The sequence below is a fragment of the Sus scrofa genome, chromosome 13 (assembly GCF_054392235.1).
Source record: "Sus scrofa isolate SSC_HxYL_T2T_F1_AM1 chromosome 13, Sscrofa_HxYL_maternal_Yorkshire_Landrace_v2.0, whole genome shotgun sequence".
Lineage (NCBI taxonomy): Eukaryota > Metazoa > Chordata > Mammalia > Artiodactyla > Suidae > Sus > Sus scrofa.
Window position 1 is genome coordinate 147,426,578 of NC_139395.1, and position 13,199 is coordinate 147,439,776.

The 13,199-nt window shown below is 45.5% G+C and overlaps 1 protein-coding gene across 5 annotated transcripts in view; it reads left to right on the forward strand.

Annotated features, from left to right (window-relative positions):
• LOC110256399 (uncharacterized) overlaps positions 1-13,199 on the forward strand; it is a 138,235-nt gene that overhangs the window by 1,122 nt on the left and 123,914 nt on the right. For all 5 annotated transcript variants that reach the window (XR_014824574.1, XR_014824576.1, XR_001300501.3 and 2 more), the window contains exon 2: positions 1,238-1,313. The gene's annotated coding sequence lies outside the window, so the exon portion shown is untranslated. The remainder of the gene's footprint in view (positions 1-1,237; positions 1,314-13,199) is intronic.

Here is a 13,199-nt window from a genome sequence, read left to right on the forward strand (position 1 = left end):
ACCACAGGAGAAATTGTGCCCATGCATTGGCCTAATGATGTGACTTTAATTAGGAATTCGACAAGAACTAAAAAAGTCCTCAGAGAAAGGCTAAATACTGTATGATATCACTTATATGTGAAATCTAAAAAATGCAATAAACTAGTGATTGTTACAAAAAAGAAGCAGACTCACAGATATAGAGAACAAACTAGTGGGGAGGGTGGGAGGGGAAACTATAGGAATAGGGGAGTACAAGATACAAACTATTAGGTATAAAATAAGCTGCAGGAGTTCCCGTCGTGGTGCAGTGGTTGACGAATCCGACTAGGAACCATGAGGTTGTGGGTTCGGTCCCTGCCCTTGCTCAGTGGGTTAATGATCCGGCGTTGCCGTGAGCTGTGGTGTAGGTTGCAGACGCGGCTCGGATCCCACGTTGCTGTGGCTCTGGCGTAGGCCAGTGGCTACAGCTCCGATTCAACGCCTGGGAACCTCCATATGCCGCGGGAGCGGCCCAAGAAATAGCAACAACAAAAAAAAGACAAAAGACAAAAAAAAAAAAAAAAAATAAGCTGCAGGATATATTGTACAACATGGGGAATACAGTCAATATTTTATAATAACTATAGATGGAGTATAACCTTTAAAAATTGTGAATCACTGTATCGTACACCTGGAACTTAACATCGTACATCAACTATACTTCAATAAAAAAAAATATATTGGGGAGTTCCCGTCATGGCTCAGTGGTTAACAAACCCCATTAGTATCCATGAGGATGCGGGTTCAGTCCCTGGCCTTGCTCAGTGGGTTAAGGATCTGGCGTTGCCGTGAGCTGCGGTGTAGGTCGAAGATGCAGATCGGATCCTGTGTTGCTGTGGCTCTGATTTGACCCTTAGCCTGGGAACCTCCATATGCCACAGGTACAGCCCTAAAAAGGTAAAAAGGCAAAAAAGAAATTTAAAGAAGTAAAATAAAAGGTAAAAATAAATATAAACCCCATCTTGAGCTCACAAATAATACAAAGAACTGATTACTATCTTTGGAAGCTAGACCAGATCTCTTGTCTCTGTCTTCCTTCTAGATTTGTCTTGGCCACGCCTTCTCCACTAGGCCTCTACCAGTTTTTGAGATGAGTCTAGGTTCAGGTACCTTGTGGCTGAGAGGACTAGCTGGAACTTGGAGTGAGGTGAAACATCTACAGTGGGTGGTGCGTGCATTTATTCTTTTTTTTTTTTTTTTCTTTTATATGACCAAGCTGAGATGTGCTTGTCAGAGAACATCTGTCACTTCCTGAGGTCTCAGAGTCAGACCGCCCCTCCACTGTCACCCAGGTGAGCTGCTTTCTCAAGCCCTGTCGCCCTAGCACCTCCTGGTACATTACACATGTGAAGTACTTTATAGTTTGTAAAGAGCTTTTGAGTACAGTCTCTCATTTGAGCCTCACGAAAGTGTAGTGAGGCAGGCCAGCAGGCATTGTCCTGATTTTAGAGATGGTAAAAGCCAGGGGTAGAGGGACAAGAAGGCTTGCTCAAGGTGGTGTCACTCATTTGCATTTATTTAACAGATATTCATTGTTTTATTTATACTGTTTTATGGATGTTATTACAGCAAGGAGCCAGATCTGCTGACTTGCTTCCCAGGACTCTTTCAGTTGTACTAGGCTCTTTCTCCTAAAGATCTAAATAAAAATGGATTTTCCACTGGAAACAGGTCAAATGACTTAATATAGCTGTAGACAATTTAGAGGGACCCGGTAAATCCTATGTGAGTCATGCTTCATTTGAATAACAAACCAGAGGAACTCTGAAGCCTGCAGCATAAAAGAAATAGAATTATATAGTGGAAGGGAACTTGGTTATTGGGACCAGTGGCTTTAAAACATTTTTTAAAGCCTAAAAACTATTCTTTTTTTTAATTTATAAATTTGCATAAAAATTTTCTTGTATAGTTGATTTAAAAAGATGTCTTAATCTCTGCTGTACAGGAAAGCAAAATGACTCAGTTACATATTTGCATAATCTTTTTCATTGTACAAAACCATTCTTAAAACTCAGTCTTACCAGACAGATCAGTGAGAAAGCCTATCAAAGCAGCATCTTTGTAGAACTTGAGGCCTCATTTAATATATTTGGAAAACCCTCTTATCTGGAGATGAGGAGACAGGCCGAGAGGCCCGGGGAGGGGGGGGAAGGTCCCTTGGAGAATCAGTGAACTAGGGCTTGAACCCATGCCAGTGGTCTTCCCCATGAAGGGTCTCTGTGTAGGATGAACTGATTGGCCCAGCTCGCTTTCTGGTCATGATCCCCCGTTGTTCCCCTGGTCACTAACATACCCAATTTTTCAAGTTTCCTTTGCTCAAGCTACTCCATTTTCTAAGAAATGTATTTCTATATGTGAAACTTGCTTTTTTTCCCCTCCAGACTTGGGTCAAAGGGATCTTCCCTCCTCTATCCAGTCTCCTTAAGGGTCATAGTGACAGAAACTCACTGTCTTGCTTCTGATTCCCTCTGGAACCCTTGGGGACACTCTTAGGATGTTCTGCTTTGGTCTTAGAGCCCTTTGAGACTTGATCCCACTCTTGAAATTTTATCTTTTTTGAGGACAGTACAGGTTCTTGGAACCTATTACAGTATCTTTCTTCCAGTTCTAAAATACTATGAAGCTATGATCTCAAAAGATGTTACTCTAGTCTTTTTTTTTTTTTTTTTTTTTTTTTGGTCTTTGTAATGGATTTGTACAGAATTGGTCTCAGTTCTTTTTTTTTTCTGTCTTTTTTTTGTTGTTGTTGTTGCTATTTCTTGGGCTGCTCCCGCGGCATATGGAGGTTCCCAGGCTAGGGGTCGAATCAGAGCTGCAGCCACCGGTCTACGCCAGAGCCACAGCAACGCGTGATCCGAGCCGCGTCTGCAACCTACACCACAGCTCACGGCAACGCCGGATCGTTAACCCACTGAGCAAGGGCAGGGACCGAACCCGCAACCTCATGGTTCCTAGTCAGATTCGTCAACCACTGCGCCACGACGGGAACTCCTGGTCTCAGTTCTTAATACTCAAGTCCTGGCTAGTTAGATTCTTTTAAAGCCGAGCACAGTTCCTTGCATCTCATCCTCTTCCTCATTCTCGAGCATTTATCAAGCAGCTCCATATGAACACTGACTGACCTTGACCAGGACCTGTGAAACCCACACAGTCACTGCCATCTGGGGCACTGGCCAAGGAGTTGGAATGGCTGGGTCCCCCATCTTGGCCCTGCCATTTCCTTAGCAGATCACCTTCCTCCCTCCGAACCCCTGGCCCTGCCATTACACCTGCCCTCTCCTCCATGAGGAGCCAAAAATAGGTACATGTAGAGACATTTAGAAACTGCAGGCTGCCTTGTTGGCCAGCTTATTGAAATCAGAGGGGAAAAAAAAATAAAGTCAGGGTCTAAGATTTTTAAAAAACCACGTAATACCAAATAACCAGTTTATCTGAATGTTCTTTTTCTGGTGGGTTGCTGTGGCATTATAGACTTAAAGACTTCCTACCCCTTGCGATTCAGCCCCGAGGCTCTTGTATTCACTGCTCTTGAAATCAGCTCACTGTAATCTACCAACTCCAGTTAAAAATATTCATTCACTCCTCCCTCAAATATTTTTTGAGCATCTACTATGCAAGGCTGTTATAGGTTGATTTTGCGCCCCCCCCCCAAAAAAAAAGGATATGCTGAAGTCTAACCCCTAGTATCTGTGACCTTATTTGGAAGTAGAGTCTTTGCAAATATAATCAAGTGAAGATGTGGTCATACTACAGTAGGGTGAGCCCTACTCCAATATGACTGGTGTCCTTATAAGAAGAGAAACACAGACCTAGAGGGAAAGTCTGTCATGTGAAAATGGAGGCAGAGATTGGAGTTATGCTGCCACAGCCAAGGAAGGCAGGGATCCTGGAAGATAGAAGAGACAAGAAAGGAAACGCCTCTAGCGGCATTGGAGAGGGGCTTTAGCCCCACCAAGACCTTGATTTTGGATGTCCAGCCTCCAAAACTGTGAGAGAATACATTTCTGTTGTTTTAAGCCATTTACTTTGTGGTACTCTGTTATGGCAGCCTTAACATTGGCATACTGAGCATCTAGCTGAGAATAAGACATGGAACTTACAGTTGGATGAAGATGGCATGACAATAAACATGGGTGAATAAATATGAAAGTGGCAGATTCAAGGAGTAAAGGGGTTAAACAAGATCGTGTGATATTCTTGTTCTTACTTGAAGGAAGAGAAGCCCATTGTGGGGGAGGAGGTAGGCTGGAACCAGATCACAGAGGGCCTTGGGCTGATGTATGGGAAAGGGGATTGTCATGGAGCCAGTATGGCTGTGGACAGACCTAAGTGAGTTGTCTGATTGGATGATGGTGGCTTGGGAATGCATGGTGGCAATGGAGGTGAAGTGGAAAGATTCAAGGTATCTCGTCATGGTAGAACCAAAAGATCTTGCTGATGGATTGGCTTTGGGGGTGTGGAAGGAGGAATCAAGGATGAGTCTAGATGTTTGGTGTAAGCCAAAACCATTGATTTTTTTGGGTAGATAGTGAGGTCTTTTATTGAAGTGGGGAAGATTGGGGGACACATTTTAGGGGTGAAAGGGTTGGAGTCAAGAGTTCTGTTAGGTTTGAGATGTCTGTTAAATATCTTTGTGGAGATGCAAGCCAGGCATTGGCTATGTGAGTTCAGTGGCAAGAGGGTCCCCAAGTCCAGGGGTCCTTCTCCCTGTCTGGTGACAAGAGATATTTCCAAATCCTAAGGCCTCCAGTAAGATTGAAGAGAGTTCCTTTATTTTTTCCTATTGGAAACATTCTGTTTGTCCAGAGTCAGAGCTGAGTATGTGCATCCTGGGTGGCCCTGAATAACCACTAATGCTAACAAACTTGCCAAGTAGCATGGAAGTTTTCAAACTCCTTCACAAAGTATTTTGTGCTTCAGAAGCTTCCTGCAGCATCTTCAGAGCTGTGTGTAGCTTCATCTGCAGAGTCAAGTCTCTTGGGGCTGCCAGGATACACTGAGTGGAAGGGTGGGTCAAAGGTGTAGGTGACCCTGCCAGTATTCCTAGGACTCCAGGCTCCAAGCTTGGCTAATTAAGACAGCAGAAGAAACCTTCTATTTTGCATAGACCCACTTACTGCACAAAGAGCTTGGGGAAAAAAAAAAAAAAAAAAAAAAGAAAAAGAGCCAGAAATGCCTGTACTCTGGGCAGACAGAGTCTCACCCAAGGCTGCTGACTCAGAAATAGCAGCTGCTTGCCCTGGGAGCCGGCAGACGTTGGCACAATGAAAGATCAATTAAAACATGCCATTCTGGTTTGCTCTGCCCACACCAGTCCCTCCAGGGCACTTCCTCTCACTTTCAGCTTCCTCCAAAGACTTCTTTGCTGCCTAATTAACTTGGAGCCCAGTGGCCTGCGAAGGAGGTGGCTGCAAGGAGGGAGGAGCGTGGCACCAGCACCATTCCTAGGACAGTGCATGTCACTGAACTCCCTGGGCCTCCAGTTCCCCAGCTACGAAGCAGAGAATGGTTGTTCGTCTTCCCATCCTGTGCTTCCAGGGTCATCCTGAGAGTGAAGAGAGAATGCCTGTGGCTATCCTCTGTAATCCGTAAGCCCTTTTCCAGGTTTAGTGGTTTCTGTCACATATAGCATATACAGTATGACAAAACATTTATTTTCTTTTGGCTGCGCCTGTGGCCTATAGAAGTTCCTGGACCAGGAATCGAACCTGTGCCACAGCAGCGACCCAGGCTGCTACAGGGACAACATCAGATCCTTAACCCACTATGCTACCAAGAACTCCAAAGCATGTATTTTTAACCCATCTGAAAAGTAACCCTAAAAAATAAAATGGAATCATTCTTTTCTAGTTTCAAAATAGTTTGGTGGGGGGAGAAATCAATAATCCAGAAATTCCTAAAGTCACTCGTGATTGACACCACCTCTCCCTGACCCCAGAGGTCCAGAGGGGACCTGTAACTTGGTGCCAGAGAATGGCTGCAACACAGCATTGCAGGAGCCTCTCAGGGAGGGTTGCCAACTTGAGCAAATAAAAATTCAGGACATCCAGTTAAACTGGAAGTTCAGATAAACAACACATAGTTTTTAATTTAAGTATGTTTCAAATATTGCATGGGATATACTTATATTAAAAATGATTCATTGTTTATGTAAAATTCCAATTTAGCTAGGCCTCTTTTATTTTATCTGGCAGCTCTATGGGATGTCTGGGCCACATCAAGGAGAGGATTCAGCAGGTCTAGAAAGCCATGTGGATGGTCACTGGGCCTCACCCTCTCTCTAGCAGAGAGCCATGCCTTTGGAAAAGGGTCTCCTTACCCTTCAAGCAACTTGGATTAAGGAAATGGTCTGTCTTTGCTAACTCAGTGCACATGATGGAGGACTCTTGGTGTCTCCTTCCTTCCCTTCTGCCTCCTTCACTGTTTCCTGACCAATTACTCACTGAGGAGAAATAGCCAGAGTCCCACTAATTGAATGCTTACAGTCGGAGTTGAAAAGTTAAGATGGGGAAAGAACTGAGACTTGAGAGATCATGTCCAACTGGGGAATCCAGGAAGGCTTCCTGGAAGAGCTAGCATTTTGTTGTGAGTCCTGAAGAACACATAGGATATGGATAGGGGTGGGGTAGGGTGGGAGTGGGAAGAGGTCACTCACAAGCAGAGGAAAGAAGATGAGGCAAGGAACAGAGGTGGAGGAGCCCAGAGCGTCAGAGTAAGGTGGTGATTGGTATGATTTCAGACCATCCTGAGGTTGGTCTCAGGGTTCACACCAGGGGCTTGAGGGAAAACAAAGTTTGCATTGTCCTGGGAGGTTCAGAGGAATGTTCTGACCCACTTGTTTACCTGTTTTTCTCTTTCCTCTCACTGGAGCACATCTTTCTCTGCTGGAGGCTCATTTATAATTCAGGCAACCTCCTTCAGAGGGAGCAGGTGTTTCTCTGGGATGAAACACCTTGGGAAGCAGAATGTGCGAATGGAAAGAAAAAAGCATGTCACAGCAGAGCCAGGCAGAGAGAAGCTTGGGTCGCGGCAAGGGCAGAAGGAGGAGGAGGGTGGTTGATGTGCGGTGACAAGGCAGCAAAAGAGAGCATCAGTGCCTTCCCACCCCGCTTCTGAAAATCTGGGTCGACTTTACCCTCCATCAGCCCCACTGTCCACAAGGCTATCACCAAAATGTCTTTAAATTTTTTTTTTAATTGAAGTAGAGTTGATTTACAATATTGTGTGAATTTCTGCTCCACACAGAATAGAATTTCAGCAAAGTGATTCAGTTACACCTTATATACTTTTTCGTATTCTTTTCCATTATGGTTTATCACAAGGTATTGAATGTAGTTCCCTGTGCAATACGGCAGGACCTTGTTTATCCGTCCTATAGGTACTAGCTTGCATCTGCTAATCCTGAACCCCCACTCCTTCCCTCCCCACCCCTCTCCCTCTTGGCAGCCACAAGTCTGTTCTCTATATCTGTGAGTCTGTTTTTGTTTCATAGATATGTCGATTTGTGTCTTATTTTAGATTCCACATATAAGTCATATCAAATGGTATTTGTCTTCCTCTTTCTGACTTCCTTCACTTAATAGGGTAATCTCTAGACCCATCCGTGTTACTGCAGATGGCATTATTTCATAGAATGCCTTTCTTTGAGTCTCAACACCTTTTGCTCCAAGACATCCCTTTAAAAATGCTCACCTCCTTATGAAGGCCTGTCTACTTGGGGTTCCTCAGACAGCAGAGCTGGAGGTAAATGCTTAAGTCTCTGCTTTATTAGGGGTGCAGCCCCAAGGAACAGAAGTAACGGCAAACAGGAGTGAGGCTGAGGGAGAGCCAGGAGAAGGACGTGTTTTCAGCTGGCCACAGCTTGGATAAGCTGCAACTGCTGGTTTCACGAGACTGTCTTCTGAGAGGCCATATGACAACTGTATATAAATTGCTTCTCGGTCAGGAGAGGGTGAGAGAAGAGTGTATCTGCTTGTTCTCATATCCTGTGGAGACATCTGGCCCATGGGCCTGAGTTCCTCTGCACCTCCCTGTTGCACACGCACGAGCACCAGGCAGGTCACACAGTACTTCATGTGTCAGGGTCAACAGGGAAGCCCCCTGTCCATGACAGTGGTGAGTGGTGTGGCCTTGAGGAGATGTGCTGTGGGGTTTGGCCCAGGTGACAGCTGTGGAGGCCCCCACAGACTGGGACTGAAGCAAGCAGCTTTTGGAGAGGGCAAAGAGATTCTGGAGATGTCTACGCGGTCCCTGGTTCAGGGACAGTCCTTCATCTTATTATTAGCAGCTGTCACTGTGTTACCTCCCAGCTCTTTAGCAGGTGCCTGCCTGCTAGTGACCCTGAGAGCAATCGTGAGGCATGGGTTGGACGTGGCTATGGGTGGAGGTCCTGGGGGAACAGGATGGGCACCAGGCAAGCTGACTTCCCCACCTCATTGTAAAGAGGGGAGAAGAGGGGGCACTGTAAATCGTGGTGGGCCATCCCTTCAGGTCTGGAAATTTGTTTCTTGTTCTTCAGTGTGTGGTTGTGATGCGCATCACCCTGAAAGCTCACCTATGGCTGGAAGGCAGGTCCCTAGAGGGCCTCAGCAAGCAAATGCAACCCCAAACAAAGACATTAAAGGGACTCCTGAGGACCCAGCATTATTAATGGCCTATTCAAGTCAGAGGAAATCAATAGCCGTTTAGAAAGGGCATTGGGGGAAGAAACGAGTTTCCATTAAGAAAAAGGAAAAACAGATACCTTGCTCTCCATGAGGAGGAGAGGATGAGACAGGATTTCCCCCAGACTGACAGTGTTTCTATAAACTTTTGACTGACACCTGCCAAGAAGGAGGGTCTGTGTGTGTGAATAGGAATGAGCCACTAGACTAATGTCTTAATCTGGTTTTCCCTTACCCTTCCAGAGACTCCAAATTCCAAAAGAGAAAATTACATAGTTTTTAAAAACACGTTAGCGCCTCCTTTCCCAAAGCACTCAGGAACATGAAAAAGGCTTTTAGCGCTCTAGAGGGCATATTTGAAATGCTGTGTATTTCTAGCTTGGCAGTGAAAGTGAAAACAAGCCCAGATTCCATGTGAATGGTACAGTGTTTATCTAATACTTTTCTCCAGGAGCTCCAGGCTCTGCTGGATGTAAACACGCTCTTCTTTCCTCTAAGGGAATAGGTGGTCAGCATTATCAGCCCAATTTGGCAGCTAGCGAAGCAAAGCATGTGATGGAGGAATGATTTGTCTAAAAGAACAGTGATGACTGTTAGGCATCGCTGTTCTCCACTTTCTGCCTCAAGTTGCTGTTTCAGACTAGAAATTACAGTAGAGACCTTGGATTAAGCACCTCATTGTAAAGAGGGGAGAAGAGGGGGCACTGTAAATCGTGGTGGGCCATCCCTTCAGGTCTGGAAATTTGTTTCTGTTCTTGTTCTCAAGGGGAGGACCAGTGGCTGACAGGCCAGCGCCCCTGCTCATCCAGCGAGAGCTCTCCTGGGCCTCCCAGGACCTTTATCCGGGATTAGGGTGCTGGCGTTCGCCCCAGTGACCTAGTGTGGCTTGTGTCATGACCTGACAATCCTGGAGTTCTGTTCCCTTTTGTTAAAGGCCTTCCGTGTGCTGTTCTGAGCAAGGCGCCGAGCGGGCACGTGAGGCTGCCCTTGGCAGAGGCAGCAGCACCATGTGGTGCTGACTCCAGTGACCGTGGCCCCTGAGGTATGGTAGGCTTGCCGGGAAGCTGCAGGTCCCATGGATTCTGTTACCAGCAGCCAGGGCATGGGGGAGGGCAGCACAGTCCTAGGGACAGCTGTCCCAGCTCTGGTTCGACCCCCAGTGCCATCACTTGCAGTTGGTGGTCTTGGGGAAGTGAGTCATTTATTTGACTCTGCCGAACTTGGGCCTCCTCATGTATTAAATAAAGGTAATGATCTCTATCTCAGAGTAAGAGCTAAATTGTATAAATTGTATAACAGATGTAAATTCCTGGCGCATAGGAGGCACTGGGTAACTCAGGCCATTGTCGTGACTGGCTTAATCCCAGTGTCTCTCAGTGATGCTCTCTCATTAGGCTAGAAGCTGTGCTTCCCTGGTTCCCTTGGTCATTCCTGTCTAGGCTTGTGTCTGTCAGGGAGGTCCACAGGTGGAAAATTACAGGCATTCTGGAGCCTGCCTCAAAGCACACCCACTGTTCCCACAGGAAAACCAGGAAGCTTCCAGATTGGAGGGCCTTGGTCCCCCATATGTAGGGTGGGGTAGAATGATGTTTGAACACACTTGTTATTCTTTGCAGATTTCTTTGGAAAGCTGAAAGGGCAGAGCCTATTGTCAATGAGATAGTGTTTTCCATCTCTGTCTTCCCCCATCAGATGTTGTTTGTCATTGGCCTTAGGGGGAGGAGAAGGGAATCAGATCTCCAGGGACTCAAGATCTGCTCCCAGATTTCCTAACTGGCTAGGAGGAATTCTTTTTAAAAAAAACTGTTGGGGGGAGTTCCCATTGTGGCTCAGTGGTAATGAACCCAACTAGTAACCATGAGGATGCGGGTTCCCTCCCTGGCCTCACACAGAGGGTTAAGGATCTGGCGTTGCCGTGAGCTGTGGTGTAGGTTGCAGATGTGGCTTGGATCCTGTGTGGCTGTGGCTGTGGTGTGGGTCTGCAGCTGCAGCTCCAATTTGACCCCTAGCGTGGGAACTTCCATATGTTGCTGGTGTGACCCTGAAAAAAGCGAAAAAGCAAAACAAAACAAACAAAAACCATTGGAGAAAGGAGACCCACACGGTTCCTGGAAAATTTGCATGGCTACCTCCCTCCTTGTCCTCTTCCTTTTCCACTGCTCTAGCAGCTGCTGTTCAGATGCTGGCATAGCTGACCTTGACACTGACAGACAAGTGCCGCCTCTCCCAGAGCCCATTTCCATGGGGCCACTTTAACTGAAAGGTACTGCCTTGTGCCATTTGTGCTCTTGCACAGGCCACCTGCAGCCGCATGAGTGGACAAAATACATGCTACATTTGCATGCAGTTTGCACAGGAGAGTGTCTTTCTCTTCCACTGGTGTTGTGAGATTGTCTGTGGGCTTTTGGTTTTTCCAAAGGTTACGTGAGATACCAAGTGCCTTCTCATAGGCTGAATCATGACCCACCCCAACGCCCCAGCCAGTTAGTATGTTGAAGTCCTAACCCCTAGTACTTCAGAATGTAATAGTATTTGGAGATAAGTCATTTAAAGAGGCAATTAAGATAAAATGAGGTCATATGGATGGGCCCTCATCCAGTATGACTGGTGTCCTTATAAGAAGAGGAAATTCTGGACACAGATAGGTAAGAGGACAGACTCTGTGAAGGTTCAGGGAGAAATTGGCCACCTACAAGTCAGCAAGAGAGGCTTCAGGACACACCAACCCTGCTGACACCTTGATTTTGGAATTCTAGCCTCCAGAACTGTGAGGAAAATAAGTTTGTATTGTTGAAGCCACCTAACCTATGGTCCACTGTTACCGCAGCCCTTCCAAACTCTACTTCCCATTTATGTACTGTCAAGTTTTGTGGTCTGTTGTTGCTTTTAAGTGGGGGTCTTACTCTTTCTTGAGTTTGAGGATTAGATTCAAAGGGATCTTGTTTTATTAATGACTAAGATTTATTAGAAACCCCTTCCTGAGGCTCTTGGCAGATTTAGAAATGGACAGAACCAAGCCCATGCTCGCCAATGTTGGAGTGTTTGCACCTCAGATCCTAAATAGTGGAGATAATCACAGGAGCTGGATCTGTTTGTACTGACACGAAAGGCTGTGAGTTTATGAGATTTGCCCTGTTAAGCAGTCCCTGGAAGAACGAGCAATCATGATAGCAAGTTCTTCATCTTAAAATTTGATTTATAAGCATTATTAGAAAACTTGTTATTTGTTTAAGAGGTTCTTTTTTATTTAATAAGTAATATGTTTCTGTCAGTTATAATTCCCGTTAACCTAATACAGTATGTCCTGGGCTTCAGTTTTTCCTTCAGTTGTTGATAATATGATAAACCTTTATTATATTTGTACTTCTTTCCAGGGCCAGAAGATTCTAGAATTTTTTTTTTAATTAATAGCTTTCTTTTGAATAGCACTTTGAAAGAAGTCTTATAACAACCCTGTGAAGCAATACATGTGTCATTCATTACTAATAACTAGCGTTTGTGTAGTGTTTTATCTTGTACAAAGCACATTCATATATACCATCTTGTTTAATGTCCAGAGAAGCTAAATGGATTGGTTGAAGATACACAGCAGTCTTTAAAGCCGAGCAGGGAGTAGAAGTCAAGCCAGAGCTTTAAATTCTGTGCCACTATCTTTTTTCTTTGCAAAGAAGCTTAGAGCTTGGCCTCTGATAGTCTAAAAGTCCTGGAGCTCATTTCCACCCATCTATCTGGGCCCAGTTCAGGAGCCACCTCTTTAGTGTGGACTCCGCAGATACTTACAACACAGAATGAATTGATCTTCATTTGCAGCTCTAAAGGGCTTTCTCGGGCCCTTCCTCACAACGCTCACCTGCTCCTGCTTATATTTTGGGTTTTTTTTTTTTTTTTTTTTGACCCATCTTATCATCCCAGTAGACTGAATTCTATGAGGCTGAGAGGAGAACTTTCTCAGCCCAACCACCCCAGTGCTCAGCCAATAGTGCTCAGTGCGTTTCACGGTGTGAAGATGAATTGCATTCATGTGCCATAGCTGCCACATTCAGAGGTGCTCCTTGGCCAAATAGGAGTTCATTGCTTCTTGGCATGTATGGGAACATCCGTGAGAACTGGGTACATTTTTCCTGATGGAAGGGGGCCTAATTCATACTTCGCCAAACCTAAACTAATGCCATCTTTCTGCTACTCTGCAACTGCCTCCTCGTCTTCTTCTTTTTGGTTGTACATGCAGCATGCAGAAATTCCTGGGCTAGGAATCTAACCCATGCCACATACGACACCAGATCTTTAACCAGCGGAACCATCAGGGAACTCCTCCAACTGCTTCTTTACTTTGGTTTCTTCATTCTTTTGTTTTTTCCCCTGGGTAGGTTTCAGTGGTTCTAACCACCCACCCTAGCTCCTGTGCCCTCCTACCCTCAGCCCTGGTCCACCAACCTGGGGTGAACTCCAAACCAAAGTGGCCTTCAAAATGCAGACCTGTTGACCTTCCGATTCCAACCTGGGGCCATTGAGGAG